Source organism: Acipenser ruthenus, chromosome 23 (genome assembly GCF_902713425.1).
Source record: "Acipenser ruthenus chromosome 23, fAciRut3.2 maternal haplotype, whole genome shotgun sequence".
Classification (NCBI taxonomy): domain Eukaryota; kingdom Metazoa; phylum Chordata; class Actinopteri; order Acipenseriformes; family Acipenseridae; genus Acipenser; species Acipenser ruthenus.
In genome coordinates this window covers 3,520,933-3,545,917 of record NC_081211.1, presented here as the reverse complement: position 1 = coordinate 3,545,917, position 24,985 = coordinate 3,520,933, and the positions used below count along the sequence as shown (strand labels likewise).

The window sequence follows — 24,985 nt, the reverse complement described above, 5'->3', positions numbered from 1 at the left end:
TAATAGGACCAATGTGGTTTTAAGATAGCAGAATAAACACAATTGTTTTACTGCAAAGTTTCTACTAATGTATATCTTTGATGTTGGGTTTAAAGTTATGGGTGAGTATGCAGAATAAACTATGACCAAATGTATCACTCCTTCTATAAATGAGTTTCAATAAATTAAATAGTGAATAAATATTGTCCTAATTCTTTATGGTCCCATAGTAGTTCTCTATATCAAATGCAGTTTTCATACAATAAAAGATATGTTATGTTTATGAAGTGTACATGCTGGTTTTACATCAATACATTCACATATCTTTAATTTCACAAACAAAATCAAATTAATAAAAATTGTTTATTTTTTATTAACCGATCAATATTTCCTAAAAACTTCTAAAAATGTCTGTTTTCTTTAGATGCTCCATTACTGATAAACAGGCTTACACACTACTGGCAATACAATAAAAGATAAAACAAAAAAGTAAAAATTATCCATCAGGTATAAGAAGAACCACCTCCATCATACACCCCACCCCCTTATTACATTTTATGTATATATAAAAAAAATACTTGAGAGACACTCATTTACATTGTTAAAATGTCAGTCTTCAGAATGACTCTCCCTCCCTGAGGAGGAAATGCTGTATGAATTCCTGTGCTTTCCTCTTCTCAACAGGGTCTTGTCTGGAACTCGAGGGAGGATGCCTTAACAGCAGGCCTCCAAATACACTTCCTGTGAAAACAAAAGTCATTAATAACTGAACAACTCTCTGTACAGAATGGATGAATATATACATACCACTTTGCAGTTATCCATATACCGGTACTGAACGGAAATCCAACATGAAATACTACTATTATGGCTTCCGGTAGACTTCTGCAATATCATTTTGTAGTTACTTTGATTACACAATGTTAAATAAAATATCTAAATTATGTTCTCATAGTTTAAAAATTATAATAATAATAATAATAACTAACGTCTCAATCCTAAAATTCTAGGTGATACAAAACTTTTCGCCACAGCTGTATATACTGAATGAAAAGGTTAGCATTTCTAAACTTATAAACATAAATCGCAGTAAAAAGAAAACTCTGTACTGTTGCTGTCATAATCTAAAGCTGCTAAATAATTCATTGTTGTCTATATGGGCCAGTGAGAAGGGATAATAACATCAATATGCGAGTACAGCTACTGTGCAGCACATTCTACAGCTCTACATCCCTCGAAGATAAATTCTAAGATCTTTTTTTTCTGTCCTGAAAGCTTTCTCAAACAGAACAATCAACATTAATATGACAAAAGGTAGCACTTGCAACCTGTTTGTTTTATACAACAGAGTCATCACGGTTTAGTGTTTCTTTATTTGACAAGTACTTAGTGATCCTTAAATGCAGAACAATATAAATACAGTGACACTTTCTTACACTACATTGAATATTGCTTTCTTTATTTCTTGTGCTCTTATAAAACGTTTCCTAAAATACAGGTAAGTCTAAAATAATGTATTTGTTGTTTCACCAGAAGAAATGTGACTAAAGAAATATTTGTATAAGTCCTCTAGTCTGTATTCAGCTGTTGATCTCTCTGCAGTCCTACATACAATAGGGTAGGCTGGTTTTGGAAAATAAATTTCCTAGGGGAATGCTGCATTTTAGAAATCATTATATAGGTCTATAAAGGTGGTCCTCTGAAACAGTAAAACCCTTTATAGCCTTATGGATGCAGCCTCATTTATTCCATCAAAACAGCAAAGCGGTTTTGTTCTATTGGTTATAGGCGGTTGGTTATATTTAGTTTTATTGGTTATTATAAATGGTGACCAGCAATCCCTTTCCCTCAGGACAGCCTTGAAATAAAAACCATCTCTGCTTACTGAGAATATCGACATCCAAGTGATTAAACACACAGTTTTTCAGAAGCTCTCGAAGGAATGCCATTATATAGTTGAACGTGTTTTCATGGCACTGAGGTAGCATGGAGACAACCTGCAAAAACAGGAACCAAAAAAAATATATATGATTAATAAAACTTGTAATCCCATCCACCTCCTGGAAAGTACGGTTTGTTTTGTATTTCATTTGTATGCACAAATGGTCGGCATTTAAATAGGGTATTTTGTGTACCACGGCTATGAAAATCAAACATCATTGTGCCCGAGTATCAAGTAAATCAACAGAATAGATCCCATAGATGTGTTTCTCACTGTAACAGGATCGGCTAGTCAGGTTGACTACTGAAGGAACTCAGGAGACTTGGTTTAAGCATTAAATGGTGCATTTCTATTTTTAACTATGGTGTAAAATGCCCCAATAGTCTTGTAGGCTCTCTGAAATACACTGCTGCACTCGTTTAGCGTTCTACAGAGACAACACAAGGTTCTGTCGCTTCCAGCCAAACACCATTTACACTGTGGGTGGCAAGGCAATTGATTAACTGAACAAGTGTAGATCCAGTCATTCTACACATTCTCGTGTGGGGATTTGGCAGATACAGGCAGGGAATTAACCCTTTATCTACCAAATAGTCTGCAGGGTCTTTCCACCCTGGGCCGTCTCCTCTTGTTTCATTGCTCTGCAGAGAATTGTTTTCCCACAACATCAGTGCAAACCAGCCAAATGGTTTTTACAGCACAACCACTTTGTACAACAATGGATTAAACACCGCCCTTCGTTTATGTAAAATCTAGGGACCCAAAACACAAAACTGGAAAGTATTCAAAAGCTGCCTTTTTTCTTTTCTTTTGTTGAAGTTTGTTGTTCATGAATCATAAAAAAAATTATGAGCTAACTGCACTTATGAATAAATATATTAATGAGCACATAGAGAAGAAAAAGCAGCACACAGCAAGTATAGAGTTTGGGTATTCTGTGATGCTTTTAGCGCAGCATATTCCATACCTTTTTGCAAAGTGTAAAACTACCCGATGCATCCAGACTCTGCTGGTAAAGGGAATAGCAGATGACAGGCTCCGGCAGGGCATCCAAGAAGAGCAGCAGAGCTTCAGCTACGGAGTGATTGCTGCCAGCTGGGCGGATTGTACATTAAGGATAATTACATTCAGTGATCTTCTTTGCTATGCAAATACACAAAACTGCAACAACTACACAACCAGTTATAAAATGCTGTGATAAGAACAGCTAACGTGATCTTGCAAAGTCTGGCTACTTTTTTTTTTTTTTTTTAACCCCAAAAGCAAGAAATACAATTATTTATTTATTTTTATACACATGAAGGATACGAAGAGAATCTGGCATCCCTGTGTCTATGCAGGCCCTTATTTCTTCAAATTCGGCTCTCAGTCCTGGCTGTTGAAAGAGGTCCTCCTACACACACAAAAAAGGAATAGCTACTTAATCTTTATAATCCTTATAAGGAATCATGCAGGGTATTAGTTTGCTTGCTAATCATTATTACTAGTAAAAGGGTTAACATATAAAGTAAAAATATAAGGCCAACAATTTGGGACAGTAGATCTTGGCATGTATAATTAATGGAAGACCAATTTTTCTTTCAGATAATGGCTCTGTGTCATGCACACTGCTTGTGTGAGCGGGTGGTGTATGCAGAACAAAAGCAACATTTCACCCTGGCCTTTGGTTTGAAGAGAGTTTAGATGCAAACCTGCTGGCATGCATTGCGGTATAGGTGATCCACCATCATCCAGATCTCTTTAGGGATTTCCAGGGGCTTTTCTGTTACAGAACTGATTCCACCTTTTGGCTGCAGAGGCATTAAGGTCTTTGTAGGGTTTAAGACAGAGAAGAGAGAAAACAGAAGTGTTAAATCTCTAGGAAGGAAATAGAACACTGGCACTGGTACTGTTCTTTTTACCATTTATCTTGCAAGTGGCATCAATGGATTGGTAGTAGTTTACATTGCTATTAAACCTAAATACTGCAGTAACCTTGATAACAAATAAACTGATTGGGGGGGGTTGAAAGATAAGGAACAGATTTATTCATTACGACAGCTGCTGTAGCCACTGCCTGCCTTTCAGGAAATGCATTTATTTATTTATTTATGTATGTTTTACAAAATATACTGTGTTAAGAACTATGTATGAAAACTGTACAAACTCCAGTAAAAATGTGGCCCAACATCTATTACTGTACCTAGAAGATCTGACTGCTGTTGTTACAAATGCAATACTAGAATATTCCACTGGGAAGATTCAACTATTTATCCAAACTAAGCCATCTATTGGTCCATATAATACTGCAGCTTGAGATTTTGATACATACATTACAGAATGTTGTAATGTATATGGTAACAACCACCCAGTTGTTGGGTCCTGTCCCTTTAGAATGTGGTCAACTAAAACACATTACATTGAGTACTGCTTTAATCCCCAAACTACATTACTGGGCCCAAAGCATACTGGTAGATCTCTCATGTACATTTTCAGACAGATTTGTAGGGTTCATTTGGATAATTATAACAAGGACTTTGAAGTGCTTTCCATGACTTCTCAAAGGATAATTTCCAGCATCCTTCCAAACAACGGCCTTAGCTAATTACTGTTGCATTTAAGAAAAATATAAGGCTAACCACTGATGCTACATGATTGAAGCTTTGTTGCCCAAATAAAATATAAAGTAGAAAGCAGGGTTTTTCAAGACCGGATTTTATCAAGCACTGGTATGCAGCCCGTTTTTAATCAAGAAAAACTGACCGAGACAAATGTTGCTTTTCTGCAAGCTTACCAGCTGACGTACTGTTTCTTCAGGCATGTCTTGAATGTGTTCCCTCATGTGGCACAGCGTTTGTATTGAGGCTCCAAAGCAACTGGGGAGATAGTTGCCTGACACAGCCACGAAATAATCTTTGCCCCTCTCCAAGTGGAGAATTAAAATATCCTCGAGTTTTTCTTCTCCTGAGTTTAATGCCGTAGCAGTGGATCTATTTACAAACATTTCAAGCTCAATGTCCACTTTACCTCCTGAAAAATGCAAAAAAAAAAAAAATACTATTAACCTCTGTAAAAGATCATCTCTTTGCAAATTCAGCACAATTTCCCTTGCAGTAAAGTAACAATAAAGTACATACAGACGTGCTCAAATTTGTTGGTACCCCTCCACAAAAAACGAAGAATGCACAATTTTCTCTGAAATAACTTGAAACTGACAAAAGTAATTGGCATCCACCATTGTTTTCTTCCATATTTAATAGAAATCAGACTTTGCTTTTGATTTTTTATTCAACATAATATTGTAAATAAGAAAACAAATGAAAATGGCATGGACAAAAATGATGGGACCGCTAACCTAATATTTTGTTGTACAACCTTTAGAGGCAATCACTGCAATCAAACGTTTTCTGTAGCTCTCAATGAGACTTCTGCACCTGTTAACAGGTAGTTTGGCCCACTCTTCCTGAGCAAACTGCTCCAGCTGTCTCAGGTTTGATGGGTGCCTTCTCCAGACTGCAAGTTTCAGCTCTTTCCATAGATGTTCGATAGGATTCAGATCAGGACTCGTAGAAGGCCACATCAGAATAGTCCAATGTTTTGTTCTTATCCATTCTTGGGTGCTTTTAGCTGTGTGTTTTGGGTCATTATCCTGTTGGAGGACCCATGACCTGCAACTGAGACAGAGCTTTCTGACACTGGGAGGTACGTTTCGCTCCAGAAAGCCTTGATAGTCTTGAGATTTCATTGTGCCCTGCACAGATTCAAGGCACCCTGTGCCAGGCGCAGCAAAGCAACCCCAAAACATAACCGAGCCTCCTCCATGTTTCACTGTAGGTATGGTGTTCTTTTCTTTGAAAGCTTCATTTTTTTGTCTGTGAACATAGAGCTGGTGCGACTTGCCAAAAAGCTCCAGTTTTGACTCATCTGACCAAAGGACATTCTCCCAGAAGGATTGTGGCTTGTCAATATGCATTTTAGCAAATTCCAGTCTGGCTTTTTTATGTTTTTCTTTCAAAAGTGGAGTCCTCCTGGGTCTTCTTCCATGGAGCCCACTTTTGCTCAAAAAGCGACGGATGGTGTGATCAGAAACTGACGTACTTTCACCTTGGAGTTCAGATTGTATCTCTTTGGCAGTTATCCTTGGTTCTTTTTCTACCATTTGCACTATCCTTCTGTTCAATCTGGGGTCGATTTTCCTCTTGCGGCCACGCCCAGGGAGGCTGGCTACAGTTCCATGGACCTTAAACTTCTTAATACTATTTGCAACTGTTGTCACAGGAACATCAAGCTGCTTGGAGATGGTCTTGTAGCCTTTACCTTTACCATGCTTGTCTATTATTTTCTTTCTGATCTCCTCAGACAACTCTCTCCTTTGCTTTCTCTGGTCCATGTTCAGTGTGGTGCACACAATGATACCAAACAGCACAGTGACTACTTTTCTCCATTTAAATAGGCTGAATGACTGATTACAAGATTGGAGACATGTGTGATACTAATTAAAGAAACTAATTAGTTTGAAATATCACTATAATCCAATTATTTATTATCTTTTCTAAGGGGTACCAACAAATGTGTCCAGGCCATTTTAGAATATCTTTGTAGAATAAGCAATAATTCATCTTTTTTCAAAGCTTCTTTGCTTTATTCTATGACATACCAAAGGCATGCAAGTATACATGATAAAATAGATTTTAATTTCATCGCTTTTCAGGAGGAATGAAGCATTATTTCAATGAGCTGTAAGGGTACCAACAAATTTGAGCACATCTGTAGCTTGTGCAACCTGAAAAATAAATAAGAAAAATATGCATTTTATATGAAAGGAGGTGTTATTTGGGGACCAGTGTTTCCTCTACAGAGAGATTGGATTTCCTTGAAGTATAGGTGTATTATTTCCGCTAGGCTCAGTACTAGACAGAAGACTTTATACACAGTAGAAAGGAGTTTTTATTAAAACATCAGATATCTTACCCAAACATTTCTCCTTGATTGCTTAAGATTTCCGAATACTTTTGATAGTGTAATACCTTGTAAATGTTTATTCTGGTCTGTTTACAAATCCAGTGTATTGTAGTAGTGCATTTGAATGAAACATTCAGAATGCATTTAGAGGTATAGTCTTGTCTAACATTTTAAAAGAATTATGCAAGGGCAGAGCAAAGTGATCTATTAGCTTCCCAGGTTGCCACAACACTAAGTATGATGTGAAGTACTTGGTCTTCTCTCCATATTAAATTCCTGCTATATTACAGGTAACAGGAGCCCTCTAGAACGAGGCTCAGGTCCTATAGCCTGTAACGCCGGAAGGAAGTAAAAGATAAATAACAAAAGACTTGTGATACGGTTGTTACGCTTCTAAGAGGCAAGAACATTATTTTATTAAAGCCAAAAGGGTTACAAATTTCAACTGGATGAGAGAGATTAATGTGATCACTAAGCAGATGCTATAAAGAAAGCTAACACCATATGCCGGTATATATTTTCATAAGCAGGGTATTTTCAGCCATTAATAACTCCACTGGTGTGCTCTGTTTGGTTTATCAATTAGAAAACTGAATTGGTGTAACTTTGTCGGCATGTTCATGTTTAATTCCTACCTTCAGCGAGGAATCCCTTACAAGGATTTGCACTGAGCCATGGTTTACAGTAGGCGGTCTCCTCCAGTTTCTGTATGAATTCAAACTGACAGGGAACCTGTCCGTCATTGTGAATGGTAAATGCTGCATAAACTTCACATCCTTAAAACAGAACTGGAAATAAAAAAAAGAGTTGGATTACCAATATATTAGTATTATTTCATTCAACGTATTGGCCAAAAAAACCAAAAAACAAAACCTTTAGTATGCATTGGATTTTATTATTGCATTTGGAATGTCAGCATGTTCTATTTTAAATGTCACCATGCATAGCGTCTGTCTTGGCTTCTAAATGATTCAATAACATTTTGAAATTGCATTTCCTTTCTTATGCAGTAGTAGTTCCCTGACACAACTGATTCATGGGCCTGTCTAAGCAGCTTGAAATCAGTTTTCTGTATTTTGGGGTTTTTAATAATAAATATATATATTATATATATATATATATATATATATATATATATATATATATATATATTGGAATTTCCTTGCACAAAACATTTCAGGAAAATCACAAATGAAATATTAGCCTATATAAGCTTAGTTACTGTATCTTTTTGGAATTGTGTGTTTTTTTTTTTTTTTTTTTTTTTTTTAATAAAAACAGTAGTTTTAACACAGCACTTGATTACTAAGCAATACAGTGAAATGTAATGATACATAAATTCAAAACACAATCAGTATAGACCACGTGCAATTCCATACCTCTCTTTCAGAAAGTGATACTGAAGGAATACATTCATTTTCCATTTTATCTATTGACCGCACAATCTCTTCAAATGTCTTCCGGTACAGCTCATCATTCACAACCTTTATCTAGAAGAAAACAGTATTAATATTCTATAGTCATGAAAGTATATTTTTCTATACAAAACAGAAGCACCAGTTTGTTTTTTAACACCTAAAAAGGTATAATTACAGTACATTACAGAAAGCATCATTCAGTAAAAACAAATTAATCTACTGCTATGGCCAAAAGTTTTGCATCACCTAGAATTTTAGGACTGATACATAATACAAAATAAAATTATTATTAATAATTATTTCAGCAGGTTTCATTCAACTTTAAGAAGCAATTCTTAAATTTAATTCTATAGGGTGGTGCAAAACTTTTGGCAATAGTAGAACTTAATATAACCTCACTTAGCATCCAAACACTATTCGGACTGTATTACTAGATGGCGTGTGTTGTATCCTATAGTACCGTCCCTTTTCTTACCCCAATCTCAAAATCAGAGCTGACAGGTTTGTGATCACTGGTTTTCAGAGCCATGTGACACTGATAATGCAACTGTTTGATGAGCTTTCCTTTCCACAAGATCCGATCACACCAAGCCAGGTCTCTGCATTTCTCACTTTGAACAAAAGTGAACAATGAATCAAGTTGCTATTATTATTATTATGAATTGGTCAGTTTGCAGATGCTTTTATCCAAAGCGACTTACAGAGACTATAGGGTGAACTATGCATCACAACTGCTGCTATAATTTACAATAGGACCTCAGCTTTACATCTCATCCGAAATACGGAGCACAAGAAGGTTAAGTGACTTGCTCAGGGTCCCCACACAGTGAGTCAGTGGCTGAGCTGGGATTGAACTGGGAACCTCCTGGTAACAAGACCCTTTTCTTTAACCACTGCACCACTAAGCCTCTTCTTTTTGTCAGAATATTTTGTTTGCATTGTTCAGTTACTGCACTCTCCCCTTTTATCAGCTCCAAACCAAACCAAAAAAAACGCCATCTACCTTGTGTCCCACTGGTCTGATCCTGTATCATACCTGTACGTCGGCTGAAACGTGATTTCTCCCTCTGTAAAGCCTTCAAATACTGCCTTCTCCTCTATTTGTCTCCTTAACTACAAAGAGAACATGTGCGCAGTTAAATAAAAAGCATGCAGGTACATTAACTACACTGTAATAACAAGCTGAGCAATGCAGCAATAGACACGTTTAATAATGCTTTTTCTGCACTAGGCGCGTAATCAACGTTTTTACCTGATCATACTTATAAAGTGTCTGAAAGTCCTTATCCTTAATGAGTTGTTTAACCCGTTCCACCTCCAAATCGCTGATTCTGTAGTTTAAGTCACCAAGCCACAAGACCACACTAGAACCAAAAAAAAAAAAATGTATCCACATTAACATTTATATTGCCTGCACTATTTTTTTAAATTATTAAAGCTGAATCATTTACATTTGGTAATTCTAAATAAATACTATTGTGCATTTCATTAATCATATGAACTTACATGTTCCCAAAATATTTCATTTTAAAGGGTTACAGTCATCCAGAGTAAATCTGTATCCTGATCCCTGGCTACAAGTTGTCATCAAACTAAGCTCAGAGCCACAGAAAATTATGCATAATATTTGACCTTTTACAGTTATTGATATACTAAGCTGTCTATATTTATGTTTTATTTATTTCTAACAAAACACCATCAAGTGTCCCAGGTAGAATCAATGGGTGAAAGCGTACCTGTGTTTCATGATTGGAAGGGGTGGTGACATGGGATCTTGCTGGCGAAACAGCAGCCGTGTACAGATATCTTTGTAATCCTGGTTTCGTCTCTCAAGCTCTTCTATATGAGCTGCCAGGTGAGAGTTCACAACACAGATTGTGGAATTGTGGAAACTAAACCTTATAGCCACGGCACCTTTATTACCCTGGAAATACCACAAGAGAAAAAAAGACGACATTAAACCTGGAGAATATGGGGAACAGAGACCCAGTAAATGACACCACACAACCCATAACCTGAAACATAGAATCGTCTTTCCCTTTACTGTTAGTTCCACTTTTGTTTAACCCTTTCATGCTTGAAATAGCATTGCAGACTAAAAAAGCACAGTATTCAAATATGCTTACATGCCTAAGCTTCACTGCATTAGTTGGAAAAAGCTTTATTTGGCCAATTTCCTTCCAACTCTAATGCACATCACAAAGCTAAAACCATAATCAATTTGATTGACAGAGGTCATTAAAACATAGCAAGAGGCAGCTGATCTATTCAGGCACTTTTACATTATGTTGTGCATACTGTTTTATTATGGTATTTAACAGCTGTAATTGAATAAAGCCTAATTTTATGTTCAGGTTAAGCTAATATCAATATGGTTGACCAGAGTCAGGGGAATCAAATAAAATGTAGACAACAGCAAAAAAAAACAAAAAAAAAAAACAGAAAGAACAGTTTACTGCACAGAAACAGCTAGTTTATTATCATGACAATTGTTCTGCAATTCGGGCTCAAAGATAAGTAGTACAATATGTTCTCTCAAAATGAATGTGGGAGCTGTACTTTTTCTTTTTGACATGAGACATTTAGGTCAGATTGGAGCAATATCACAGAACTTAAATAAACTATTTTAACACCGTACTCTCCTCACAAAACAATTTCTATACAGATTTATGGATTATTTCTCTCTCTACATATATACAGATTTTGTTTGAGGCCAAGCTTTCTAACAATTGCAACACGTCATCTATCTACTCCAGTCTTACTGTGAGAAATTATTATCTGCCCTCACATTGCCATGCTTTCTCTTTTGTGTTCCATTAATCTGTGAAGCAGAGGTAGCAGCTGAGTTTCATTGAAGCTTCACTGTATATTGCAAAACTGGTTTAAATTCACAGATAATCCCTGTGCCGTACAGAACTTCAAACCACAACGTCTTTGTGGCTTTGGGGGTGGAACACCAGAAGAACTTTAAATTCTAAAGCATTAATAAACTCTTCAATGGGTGCTACAGCAACGTGAAGAAATTTAAAGAAAGCAATACAATAATAAAACCCACATTAGAAAGACATTTGATAGTATAAAAGACTTTCAACAACACGCAGTTATGCTTATACAGCTAAAGAAATAATTGAGTGGGTTTGAGTCAGTATCTGGGGTTAATGACAGGCATATTGATGTGCACAGCACACACAGCCACTGGTGGTTGAATGTTGTAACTCTGGTTATTTCAAAGATTTCAACAAAGTGCAAACTGCCACCTGATGACCAAATGGAGAGAATCTTATCCAGACAATACACAACTTAAAGTAGTGATGAGAAAGTCAAAGCCACATTTTAGCATAGGAGGTGCATCTCTTACCATTCTTCCCATGATTCCAGTCCCTACAGATTCTACCTCAACGTCTGAGATGTACTCTGCATGCTCCTTCCTCACGTAAAATATCAGCATGATTCCAACCAAGCGGATCAGCTTGACCTGTAACAAAGCAACAGCCTTTTCATACAGGGAACAATGAAACAGAAGCAGTAGACCAGGGGTTCTCAAACTAGGGGGTGCAGCCAGGTTTCAGGGGGCGGTCGTGAAACAACCACCTCACAAGCAGACCACTTATTTATTTCTTTGTTAGTTTTAGATTTGCCAAGAATATTCTGTGGATAGTTGTGTTAGAAAAGTCCTTCCAATTAAGAAAAATCTGTTTGTTTGTTTTTCTCAACACAAATCTACATAGTTATAGGTGTACTTCTATATTGATATATTAAATTAGGGGGTGTCCCAGTTAGAACACCTTTGAGAATCTCTGCAGTAGACCAACAAATGTCACAAATCACAATAATGTTATTGCCATGCCCTATTGTTAATCAAGCTTGCACCCAATTTACAGAACTAATGGGGCGTCTGCTACAAAAATAATGCCTGCTAAATATGGTGCATCCAATTGTAAATCCACAATGCGTCCAAAACTTGCAGAAAACATATAATTACAATTGTATTTTTCTAGGAAAGAACGGCAAAGAAAGGTTTCACGGTTGCATTTGTGCTGGCTCATTCTACAGAAAGAGGAGTACATAACAGTGTGAATGAAAGTCTTTTTTACCATGGCGTACTTGGCACCCGGATGGAGAGCCTCAGACACAGCTTTGGACCACTCCTGCTCTTTGGGGGTGTCATTAAAGAAAAAAGCTTCTTTACTGAGGTCCAGCTCCTGGAAGCTGTGATGTAAAAGAACAGTGTCTTCAGAATACATTGCCACTGTTCTATGAAACACATCAATCCACTGGTAAACTACAATGCATAAAGTATTACAAATACTGTGACGCTGTTTCTATACGTTGTCCTGTGACAGATTGTGCTTCTTAATAATATGCAACTGACAGGTTAGATTGATTTGAAAATATATGTACAGTATGTCTTCATCATGAAAGCAGTGTGCAGTTGTGGTTAGGGCTCTAGACTCTTGACCGGAGGGTCGTGGGTTCAATCCCCGGTGGGGGATACTGCTGCTGTACCCTTGAGCAAGGTACTTTACCTAGATTGCTCCAGTAAAAACCCAACTGTATAAATGGGTAATTGTACATTAAAATAATGTGATATCTTGTAACAATTGTAAGTCACCCTGGATAAGGGCGTCGGCTAAGAAATAAATAATAAAAATAATAATAATAATAATAATAATTGTTATTATTCCAGCAAAGCTTTCTCCCAAAACACAGGAAACACCCATCCACTGGAGATTAATAGATCTAGGGGCACATTAGTCGGATTTCTTGTGTTAGGGAAACACAGCATTAGGTATTACAATCATAACAACTGTAATTATATTTGTTTCCATGCTTCAGGCGTCTAACTTCCTGCCCTCTGCTTATGTACAGTCATGGTGAAAATATGTGTTTGTTCACCAGATATATAAAAAGATTGATTTTCTTTTATAAAAACACCTACCCCACACAGTAGACATCTGGAGGATCAGTGCCAAAGCTCAGCCATGGCTGTAGACTGTCCTTTGGACACTGGCCATTAACATTGTAGGTACCAATAAAAAACCTGCAACGGAAGCCGACAAAACGGGAAGTTGGTGAGGTTGAAGATTTCATGCAGAACCTCCTACTGCTTCAATTAGTAGAAGGAAAATGCCTATTTGACTCACATAGTTTCAAGGTAGCGGGGGTGGTTGTAATGTAACTGTCAACAAGGCCTACTTTCTAATAAAGAACATCACACAAAAAGTCATATTTCAGTGCAAGATTTTACATGATTGTAGGGCTCTGCAGATTTAAATTAACATAACATTTCTTTAAAAAAAAGTCTGTATCTCTAAATTGCAGAGTAGCTTGGTGGTTCTAAATAAAGAGCTAGTAGATCATGGGTTAAAATCCCAACTCAGCATCTTGACTTGACCATGTGACCTTGAGCAAGTCTCTGTATCAACTTGACCTACAGTACAGTTCCACCCAACTGAAACAATGATAACATGCAAAACGTGTAAGGAAATGAGATGCAGCATCAGGAGCACGTGGATGAATTCAGCACTAGGACTGCTGGTACAGGAAGACCTCAGTCAGTTGTCATTAGTAACATGGTATGTAGATAAAATTCTTCTGCCAGCAGAGGGCATCATGTGTAAGAGAGGTTGCATACAGTACTGTATGCAGTATGTGGTAGCTGGTACTATGCAGAGAATCACAGTAGTGCACAGTATAAAAAAAGCATATATTACTCATTTGTCTCATCCTCTATCACAATAGCTACATTTTTGAAAACAGTGGTGGACAACTAGAACACATTTGCATACTGTAGCTTGTTTCACTTCTGTACCCATAGACCTACCTGAAGTTTCTGATGTAGGTATAGGTCTCTTCCCTTTTCAAGAGCTCACACTTGATAATGTTATCTCTCAGTCCAAACTGTGGCATGGCAAGTATCTGCGCTTTGTTTGAAACCGTGTGACTTGAAGATCGCACCATATCATTCCGTGCTTCCACTTTCACTTTTCCCTGCCTTTATAGCAAAAGAAAAGGGTTATATTCATTATCAATATGAAAGAGACAGCAGCACAGTTAATGCTGGTCAGTAGGTGGCACTGTGGTACTCCCACGGGGAATGAGACAACATTCTACTCACACCTTTTAAAAGATGGAGATTGAGATTTCGTGAGATATCAGCAATTTAGCGAGAATGTGATTTACAAAAAAAGTTTTCTAGTTAAAGTGTTTATATAAATGATATACTGGATTCATGCTATCCCTGCAGTGGTTACACTATTGTCCACCCTGCATTATCTTGCCTCTGGGTCCTTTCAGGGGACTGTGGCAGCTGTTGCTGGCCCTTCCCAGTCCGCGTGCGTTGCCAGTTGTACACAATGCATTTTTGAGGTGAACACCCAAATACCTATTTTTTCACTAAAAGCAGGGTGTACTTATAAGCCTTGAAAACAAATTCCTATGACATTTCTGGTTTCCCCAACGTGTTGGGAGCAATAGACTGCACACATGTGCCACTAACCCCTCCAGCTCATTCTGAGCATCTGTATAGGAATAGGAAACACACCTATTCTATTAATGTGCAGGTGGTTTGTGATTCACGGTTACTAATCACAAATGTAGTAGCCAAGTATCCAAAACACTTGCCTCTGTTCGAAAAACACTGTTTCAGGTAAGAGTGGTGTACACGTTATCCTTTGGGCACCCTCTAATGCAGAAAAGCACAACTCAACTACTGCTATTTAATCGAAGAAATATCGCACTACTCTCGCAATGTTAGAGATTTCGCTAAGATGACACAACAAATATTTAAATTAGTATATTGCGGCTCTCTTCATTAACATATTTTCTCTTAGTACATAAAACAAAATGTATAGTTTGCGACTGGCCCATCTTAGTACATCTACCCCTCAAACAGGAGTACTACATCTAAAAGAAACATGTTTCCTTAGAAATGTATCTGTGATTAATCTGTTTTACCTGTCGGCATTATTCTCTGTATTGTCGTTGATGTGTCTGTGATGATTTGACTGTTCTTCAGTATCCTTTATTTTTCCGTCTGTTGCAGAATTTCCTGAAAAAAGAAGACAGATACTGTAGAATAATACAAGCCACAGAGTCGGGCCATCTAATGAAGACACTGAGAACAGAGACAGTGTGTCCCAGTGAATCTCAACTACCAGGGAAATGTCTACAGTATCTATGAAAAGGCATGCAAGTTACAGTAAAGACAGTGACCAAAATAAACCTCCAGGTCAAGTCTGAGTTAGCAACAATGTATTATGTAGTACACAGAGAGCAATGATATTACTGTAACATAACAGATACTGTAACATAACAGTGCTGCAATGCAACATTCCAAAAAATGGGTACAGTATCACACAGGTTGAAACCACAATATGTTTGTCGGACAGCTGTTTTTTCATAGACAGAGCTAAAACAAATGCAAATCACTGCAAACGCATAAAAGACTGGCCAATTCAATTTCACATGCATTAAAAACCAAGGTAACCACCGATACGAATGAACACCCAGTAAATGGTTACGATACCACACGTTCCAGATAGTGATACTCTGGAGCACTACTGTTGGGAAGTTCCTAGAGACCCTGAAACAGATTGGAAGTATTTTAAAAGTCTCGTTGGAGAATGATTGTACAGCAAGTGCCAGCTTGTTTCATTAACAGCTTCCACACAGAGAACTAGAGTGTTTGTGAACAATAAGGCTCTAATTTTGTCAGATGGCAACTCCTCCCTTCTCAGACTGTTTGCTTTTCACAGCACACCTTTCTACCCATGAAACAATCCTGATCAATTATTTTTCATCCATCACAGCAATGACAAGTATTCATGACACATCTAGTATTAAGCCAATAATAATGTTCTCATGCGTCATTCCACGTTATTCTTCTTTCTGCAACAGTAAAGCCCACCGTTCTGCCAAACCATTTAAAATAAAAGCTTGTGATGATAAACTCTGGCTACGAGACTCATTCTATTACATACACTGTACTTTCTATGTATAGTGCAGCACAACATTACCACAAACACACTAATACTGGTGAGAATCACTGGCTCCCATGCAGTATTATTATTATTTGTTTATTTAGCAGACGCCTTTATCCAAGGCGACTTACAGAGACTAGAGAGTGTGAACTATATCCTACACCTTCTCCATTTTGTTCAAAGTTGCAAGGACAAGGGCAGGAAATAAAAGTGGAAATGACTGCCCCTATGAAATATGCATACCAGAAAACTAGCATGCCTTTGATAGCCTTACTAAGCATTTCATAGTGCTCCTGCTGTAGTTGTAGGTATGATTGCAATGTGTATGGGTAGCTGGTGAAAGCAGTCCTGCCTTACAGGCATGGACCAGGGATCTGCTTGATATTTTGACACTGAATAAGATTTCAAAGTCAGGTGCAGAACACTGTTAGTTGTGGGGTTTCTGTAATGGAGCAACAGCACATACTGTAGGTCTACGGTACACGTTTGCACAGCAGCGATACATCAAAACTACTGTCTACTAATGGTTAGTATTACTGGACAACAGTGTTTCAACAATACCCTGTAATTACTGCATGTCGTACCATCACAATTAAACCCTGTGAGTTATTAAGCACATTGCCTTTTAAATAAGAGTTGTCACACTAAGGTTTAATGTTTAATGTTTGAAAATCTAGCCGGTATGTTAATGCCCAAGCTCTTAGTGTACATACTGTACAGTTACATGCTACTTCTGTGACTTTTTCTCCCATCATATAAAACAAAACAGGGTTACCCTTGCACAACTGCAGAGCAAATGGTTTGTGAAGCTCATTCATTGTACAGTAAATGTAATAATTCATGAATACCTCTAACTCTCCTACACTGTAGCATATCTAAAAGATTGACTTTATTTCTGTGTATTTGTTTAAAAAAAATAACATTTATATTAGGTGAGCAACTTTAACTAAAAATACGGTTACTTCTACCAATATTTTATTTATAAAAGTTACATTCTGACAACAAAAGTGACACACTACACTTAGTTGATGTGGGTTTTATACTACTGTTATGGCTGTAATTAAAGTATCGAGCTCAATTTTATTTTAGCTGAATAAAGCGGATTCTAATAATCCTGTGCTTTGCCCAGGTCTCTCCCTTTGGCAACACAGCTCTGACCTAAAACAACCAAAAACTGCTGACAGTTTGAAATGTTGTTTTGGAAAACTAGAAAAGCACTATATAAAAAAACCTTAATAGGATTATTTTGTACATGTCGACAACGGATTGAAAACAGTGCATTTTTCTTTTCTTCTGTGACGGGCACGCTGAGATTCAGGTTTTTTCTAAAAACGGGTCCCAAGATTATTCAGCTTAGCCTATTTGTGACACTAGATTCCATGCAAGACATTTAACGTTTTATACCATGTTCAGTTAGCTCCTGTAATTCAAAGCTTCAATGAACTAGTGACCTGGATTTGCAACTTTCCATTATTAGGTTGTGCTTAAAATAACCCAGTTTCAAGGGATAAGCAACATAAAAATAAATGTAATGAAAGGAAAATACAAAAGATGTGTAATTACAGAAAGTGTGAGTATAATTACTGCACGGTGGAATATAGGGGCCTGTATCCAATATGATTATTAGCTTGTAATTTCAAGTAGAAAATATATACTGAAAAAATTCTGCATTTAACTTGTGTTTTGCTTCCCCAGCAACGACAAAGCTTAGAAAAACCTACTGCTCTTAGCAGAAGAAAAAGCAAGCCTATTTTCTTCCCATACTGTCATGGAAAGTTCTGCCCGTTTCAAGGGAGGTACAGCTAGAGCTTCTGCGGGGGAATGTAAAACAGAGCTGTCAAAACGGTTTCTGATGGAGTGCCCAAGGCTGTGGAAGAATGTAATAAACAGATACCAACGAATTCGATTTTAGTGAAACAAGACTGAATGGCACCCTTTAATAGGTTCACCTATTCCAACTCTCCAATTAACCTTTCCCTGAACAAGTTGTAAGTTATTTTACTGTACATTACATTACATCTCAAGCAGGCCAAGTTCTGTGGGGGCGTTTCCTCCATTTGTGACTGATGATACATGAACCACACGTCATGGACTCTCAGTGTTTCATTACAGATGCTAAATACATTCCTTAATACACTTTCATAATTAGACAGCTATTGGGCCACTTTTTTGCCATGAAACAGACCAGGTACTGTATAGTAATATCCATGCATTCTGAATGTGCTAGTAACCTAGTCAAAGCCAATATGCTTGAAATGAGACCAAAATACAGTAATGAGCTACACAATGTTTGCAATTTCACTGGTTGACTTAGACTTCCGATGCTACTGTTTGAGAAAAAGAGTGTTGGAAGTTTTTAGGTTAATGTGTAAGAAACACAAAGTGGTGACTCATAACGGGAAACTACGTTTGCTGGCACGGCGATATGATTTCCACAGTGAAGGAAATCAGAACGTTCAAGAGGGAATTCCAGAATAATAAAAATAAAAAATTCTGATTTTTTTTTTTTTAAACCCATATTCCCTGCTTGTTGTACGGAAGCTAAGAAGTAGCCTAGCCACAGCCTACATGGAACTTACAGAACACAATAGTCTTTTCTGGGAAACACAATCAGCTTTCGCGGACGAAGTCCAACCCAGTTTCCTGTTGTAAAATGAAATGGAAAATGCTGTTAAACAGCCTTTGCTGATGAAAGAGTCACAGCATATTTGCTAAGGTAATCCTCAGTTGTCTTGTCAATAAACTCAACGAATACCCTTCCACTTTTAATAAAATCAGTTAGCAGGCACGTGGTCAGATTTAATAAGAACTTGCTCAAGAACAGATCAGAACAAGCAAACAAAAAAATAAATAAAACGCCAACTATGCTGTGTCCCGTCAACTCAAAACTCCTGTAGTGTACTATCAAATATCTGGTGCAAACTTTGCATTAGAGTACAGTAAATTCTTAATGAACTAGGTCTAATGAGAATTGTTTAGTGGCAAAATGTCTGTTTAAAGGAATTCTAACCATTATAGATAGAAATAGACCTGTTTATTTGTTCTGTTGACTATTTGCTTTCCGCATTTTGCATGGGGTGAAACTGCACTGTGGGTGCAGGATACATGGATTTCACCCTAGACAAAATAAAAATGAATTCTGGGAAACTTAATGATCTACAGGATAATAATTAGGCATACTTCAGAATGGTTTTATTTAAGCCTTGGTTATAAGCCTAATTCAAAACCTGCTTCCTCCTACTGTAAAGTATTAACATCTTCTCTGTTGATAACACACGAACACTGGAAAAAGCTCTGTAGTGGGGCATGTTTCATTTGATTTTATCTGACAGGTTTGTACTTCATACAGGACATATTGTAGTCACTGCTGGCATTGATTGACAAACCACAGCGAACGTCTAGCGAGCGAACGGAGGCATGCATTACAGCAAAACGACTGGAAGCGGTGCGTGGAAAGATGTTTGTGGTTACAAGTGCCAGGGTTTGCCTGCATAATATAACAACGACGATGCTTGTACACTTTAGAAACGATATTGACAGTTTTATTGGAGCAGAATGGAGGAGGGCTGGTATTTTCTATTTGCCATACAGTATGTATCCTATGGAAACTCTTCTTTCAGACAATTTTGAAGTAATCCTGTGAAGTGTTACCTGTGTTTATCAGAAATATAAAGCAGATCCATTATTTTATTATCCGGTGGAGACTCCTGTGTTGAAATAATTGCTTCCATCACTTCCACTGGCTAAGTCATATAGTCCATATTTCTATATACAGAAATCAGTGAAACCACTATGACAAAGAGGCTACATGTAAAGTACCAGCATAATACAATTCAGAAAGGAGACATCCGCAAGATTTGAAATAAACAATTCTTTATTGCATTCTGACAACTGATCATGCCCATAATGAAACGCAGCATAATTTGACCCATGGCCACTCCTATATGCCGGCCGAACTATGATGCACTGTAATGTATATTGATTGATTGTTAAGTAATGCCAGCGGGCAGGACAAGGTGCACTGCAAGGTGGAGGCGAGAGGTCTATTTATAGGAACAGTTTGATTGCGTATGTGAATAATGGGTGGATTCCTCTTTCAGAAACACAACCTAGTTTCCAAAGCAACAACACAACACTGACACTGACATTGCTGGAATTGCAATAACAATTACAATGCTATTCTGTGCAATTACAATTACAATTACACTTATACTAAAAAGACTAACATAAACAACAACTGCCTGTACCCACATTAACATGTAAACTCTATTTATTCTAATTATCCAAGCAATAACCACAGGTACAAATACAGGAACATGTATTTAGCCAGTGCTGGTTACCTGGGGAACTTCCCTATTGGTCATGCATGTAGCAAAAGTCAGGCTATGCAGTCAGCAGGCACACCTGCATGATCAAAGGGTTGCCCTATCCAGCATTTGCCATGCAAAACCTGAAACCTGTTTTACTCACAAGTTCAGGTTTGGAGTTTTTTTTTTTTTTGAGGAGAAACAAAGTCTTATAAAATGAACTTACAGAGTCAAACTATTGCAAGTGCATGGGGAACATTACAACACTAAAGCATACTGCTTAGAACAAATTCATAATAGCACAATGTTTGATGAGAACCTTCAGTTAGCCAAAACAAACAAAGTCAAGCATAGGCGTTAAGGCCCGATGGCTGACTTACGTTTTGATTTTACATGTTTAAATGCTCAGAACTAAAACGTTTGTTAGTTGTTGTGCTTTCAGTCAACAACACAGATTAAAATGCAAGTCTAGTTTTACACTACTTACATAAATGAAAGCAGAATTCCCCCTCGATGAATCATCCTACCACACCATTAAATTGTGTCAGAATCCTCTGCTACAGTTAATTTTATTAACCCCTTAAGGACCACTACATCTATGGGTTTAATATTTAATGTTTTCTATTTTTTTAAAAGACTGGAGCGGAACACGATGCAATATAGAACACAGAACTGTTGATTTTGGCATATCCTGGATCAATGCAAGACATGCAGCAGGAGTCCACAAAAGGACAGATGTCTTTGCTAATTGTATGCAACTGCTGTACATTTCAACCACAAAAAGAGGGAACTCGAACGAAACCATTTGAATTATTGTACATGGTTATTTGTGCTGATTACTTGCTAAGAACTTGTGTTTTCTGTACTGATTAAGCCATGTCTCAGTACGTGCCTAACATGGGATTATTTTTATTCTCATCTCAAGTCTGCAAGAGTATTACGTTTCTGGCAGGAAATCACTTGGTTTTAGGCTACAGGCAGAAGTGTGTTGTGTTTACTGTATGTCTATGCTGGGCCAACACCAGGATTGACAGAAACCAAAACCCCACATATGTAGTGAACTGCTCAAATCTTAACCTAAGTTACTACTGAAGTTGTGCTAGTCAGAAAAAAAAACAGAAACCACTGAAAATAACGAAAAATACTTAAGTGTCTTGCGAAATAAACACCAGGTACAAACCTTAAATCTGCCAAACTAAACCCTCATTTGCAAGCTAAAGCTGTTAATCTGAAGGGAAGGGTCTTTGAATCACTGTACAGTGTTTCCAGAACCAAGCTCATGTTAGAATTTTGGAACATCATGTTCCTACAGTTTTACACCCAGCTGTTTCCAAAGTCACTGCAAAATCACCAAAAAATAAATGAATAATGGAAATAAATAAGTGATGTTTGAAAAACGTTCCAGTAATAGTGCCTACTGTATACTGTATTGGTAGAATGTATTTGCCCGATCCTTTACAGTTCCAGCCTATGTAAACACATTGTCAAAATTAATCACTGAGAATCCTCTGATAACAGCTGTATATGTAGTACTCCTGTTTGTGCCAGAATAACCTACTGTACTAAGTACAGTATTCCACGCTCAGTAAACCCTACTCTGTATTCACTTGGACATAGTTTCATGTACTGTACCATTTTTGTTTGCGTGGTAAACTCGTAAAAAATAACCTGCCAACATCAACATTCAGATAGAGGATTAGACGATAAACTAATTGAATCAGTCTAGTATTATAATATATATTACACGTGGTGTAGGCTAAACAAATTGTAGGCGGTTGTTAGGTTTTTATTTTATCGGTCGTGACTTTGAAATAGCACAAAGGTAAACAAAAATTAAATAAATAGGCTGACTAAGTAAAAGTTTGCTTGCAAAATCAAAACATCTCAATTAAATGCAATGTATAATTGTCAGGTTAACCAATTACACAACATACAGTTTGCAAACTCACGAAGTGCTGTAATACTAGTCAGTATTTTTAAAAGGGAAACTTTCTTATAAACGAAAACGAGGCACGTAAAAGAAACAGAAATAAAGAAAGTATTTAGTTACCAGATTCCTTGTTTACATGATACATTGCCCAGTTCTCACCCGCATTTTGTAAAGTTTTTCCAATCGAGGGACCTGTTCCTGCTATGTAAAGATTTCAGTGACATCACACCACTCGCCGAGGAAAAGTAAAGCACAACCTGACCAGGCCAGACCAATCAACTGACAAACTACAGTATATAGGAGATGTTAAACACAGACAGGAACTTGCTTTTAAGAGAAACGAAACCCGCTGTGGTACACACAAGAAATTTCGAGGCTAAAATGTTCTTGAAGTACAGTATCTATCTATCTATCTATCTATCTATCTATCTATCTATCTATCTATCTATCTATCTATCTATCTATCTATCTATATATATATATATATATCAAATGTTTGCTGAAAATCGAACTTATTAAGTCATGCATAGTGATATGCTTATCTCTGGTCTCTGTTGCACCAGCCTATAATAAACATATGGTAACTGTGATCACAGAATCAAACAGACCCATTAGCCAGCCATTTCATTAACAGCAATGTTTTTAGAACAAATATTGCACACTGGTGCTAATATTCCACTACGGTGTTGAAATGAATTACCTGAGTGTACTGGCTCATATCATTGAGATCCAATTGTATGTAATGATATCAATGTGTTGATATTCTACTATACCAAGGGCCTAGTAAAAGCCACAGCTTGTGCTACTATAGCCCCTCAGAATACAACCATTCCAATGACACTGCATAGCCCTTCGGAGATCATTTGATTTGGGTTTAAAACCTGTTTTTCAGTTCCAGTGCTATTTTAAAGTCCCAGTGGCTCACAAGTGACTCTGTATATTGTGTACCAGCTCTGTATACAGTCAAAACAAAGCGAAGTCAAAGCTGACAAAAACAGCAGAATGTAATTTTTATTTATTGTTGCTTAGAAGAAGATAATCTAAAAACAATGTATCCCCATTTTTTTTAAATTGTTAGCATTTAGGTTCATCTGAAGAACACCGATAAACCTGCTTTTGTCCTTCCTGTGCAGGTAGCCAACATCGCTGTGGCGCTCCTGGGTGTAAAGAGGCAATTGGTTTGGGGATCAGAGGACCCCCACTGACCTTCAGTACTTCTGAGCTGTTGTGGGGTTATATATAAAAGTAAGGATGGGTCCAGTGATAATATTAGTAAAAAAAACTTTTTTATAGAGAAGCTCAATTGGGCAGTGTTATATATGGAAGAGTGAAAATGTTGGGAAATATATTTCAAACCCTTAGGTCTATATGTTAAAGATTACAAATACTGTACAGTGTCACACAGCCAACTAAACAAGGGCACAGACCACTGCTTTATCAGCTCGACTTCCTTGCACACAGCTCCAGAAGATGCTATCTTACAAATTGGTGATATATATATATATTGCATTAAATGAAGCTCACAGTAAGAAGCACAGGATTTACTAGACTAGACATTATAAACAAAAGTGTAATTCTCATTCCTTTGTGTTCATATTCCAATCAGAAACTAGACATGGCACTTTAGAACATCAGAACTATATCTGTGATATGCATTATGAGGGATGACAATGATAAGCAAGCAGTTATTACTAGAATCATGACCTACCTTCTTCAAAGGTAAAGTCCTCAGTAATAGCAATTACTCGCTCCAGTGAAACATCATCTCCAGAAATTGCCATTCTTCTGTGAGTAAATACAAATACACTACAGAAAGAAATGTATAAATAGTTTATTTTCTGCTACCACAGAACATCCCTGTACTATAAGGTGGGCCGCAGTTCTTTATAGTCCCCCTCCAATCCACAGCCACTTGGGCAAACACTTTAGTTTGAACTAATTAAGCAAATAGCCTATGTGCAGCTAGCATTAAGCAAGCAAAAACACCAGCTGTGCATCTTTTGATACAGGTAATTTACATACTGCCAGTATTAGGAAGAACTACAGAAAATGACAGAACACACACTGCATAATTGCATACTAAACAGGCAAGACGGTAAGTTAGTACATGAGCAAAAACAACACTTTGCATGCTTGTGTTGTATACCAATAAACATTAAAAGGAAAGAAAAACAGGTTTGCTGCTATGATGCAGGAAGTTTGACAGCTATCTGGCGACTATTTATAAACAATCAGATAATACTGTGGTAAGAGCTGATATCTTCCCATGTCATGCACTACTCAATTCATAAGGCTTTTGTGTTAGGAGTTGTATTGAGTTGGATCAGTCTAATAAAGAATACCTACGCTTTTTCATGTTTGCATTCCACTAGCCCAAGCAGTCTGCTTTCTGTAGCATTGTCCAAGATGAGAAGACATTGAACAACATGGTTTTAGTTTTTTAATTAATGAATAAAACAACAGAAGGTTTGATAATATACGCTATT

The 24,985-nt window shown here is 37.2% G+C and overlaps 1 pseudogene; it reads right to left on the bottom strand.

Moving 5' to 3' along the window:
- Positions 1-290: 290 nt before the first annotated feature.
- Positions 291-24,299, bottom strand: LOC117412892 (type II inositol 1,4,5-trisphosphate 5-phosphatase-like; annotated as a pseudogene).
- Positions 24,300-24,985: the final 686 nt, after the last annotated feature.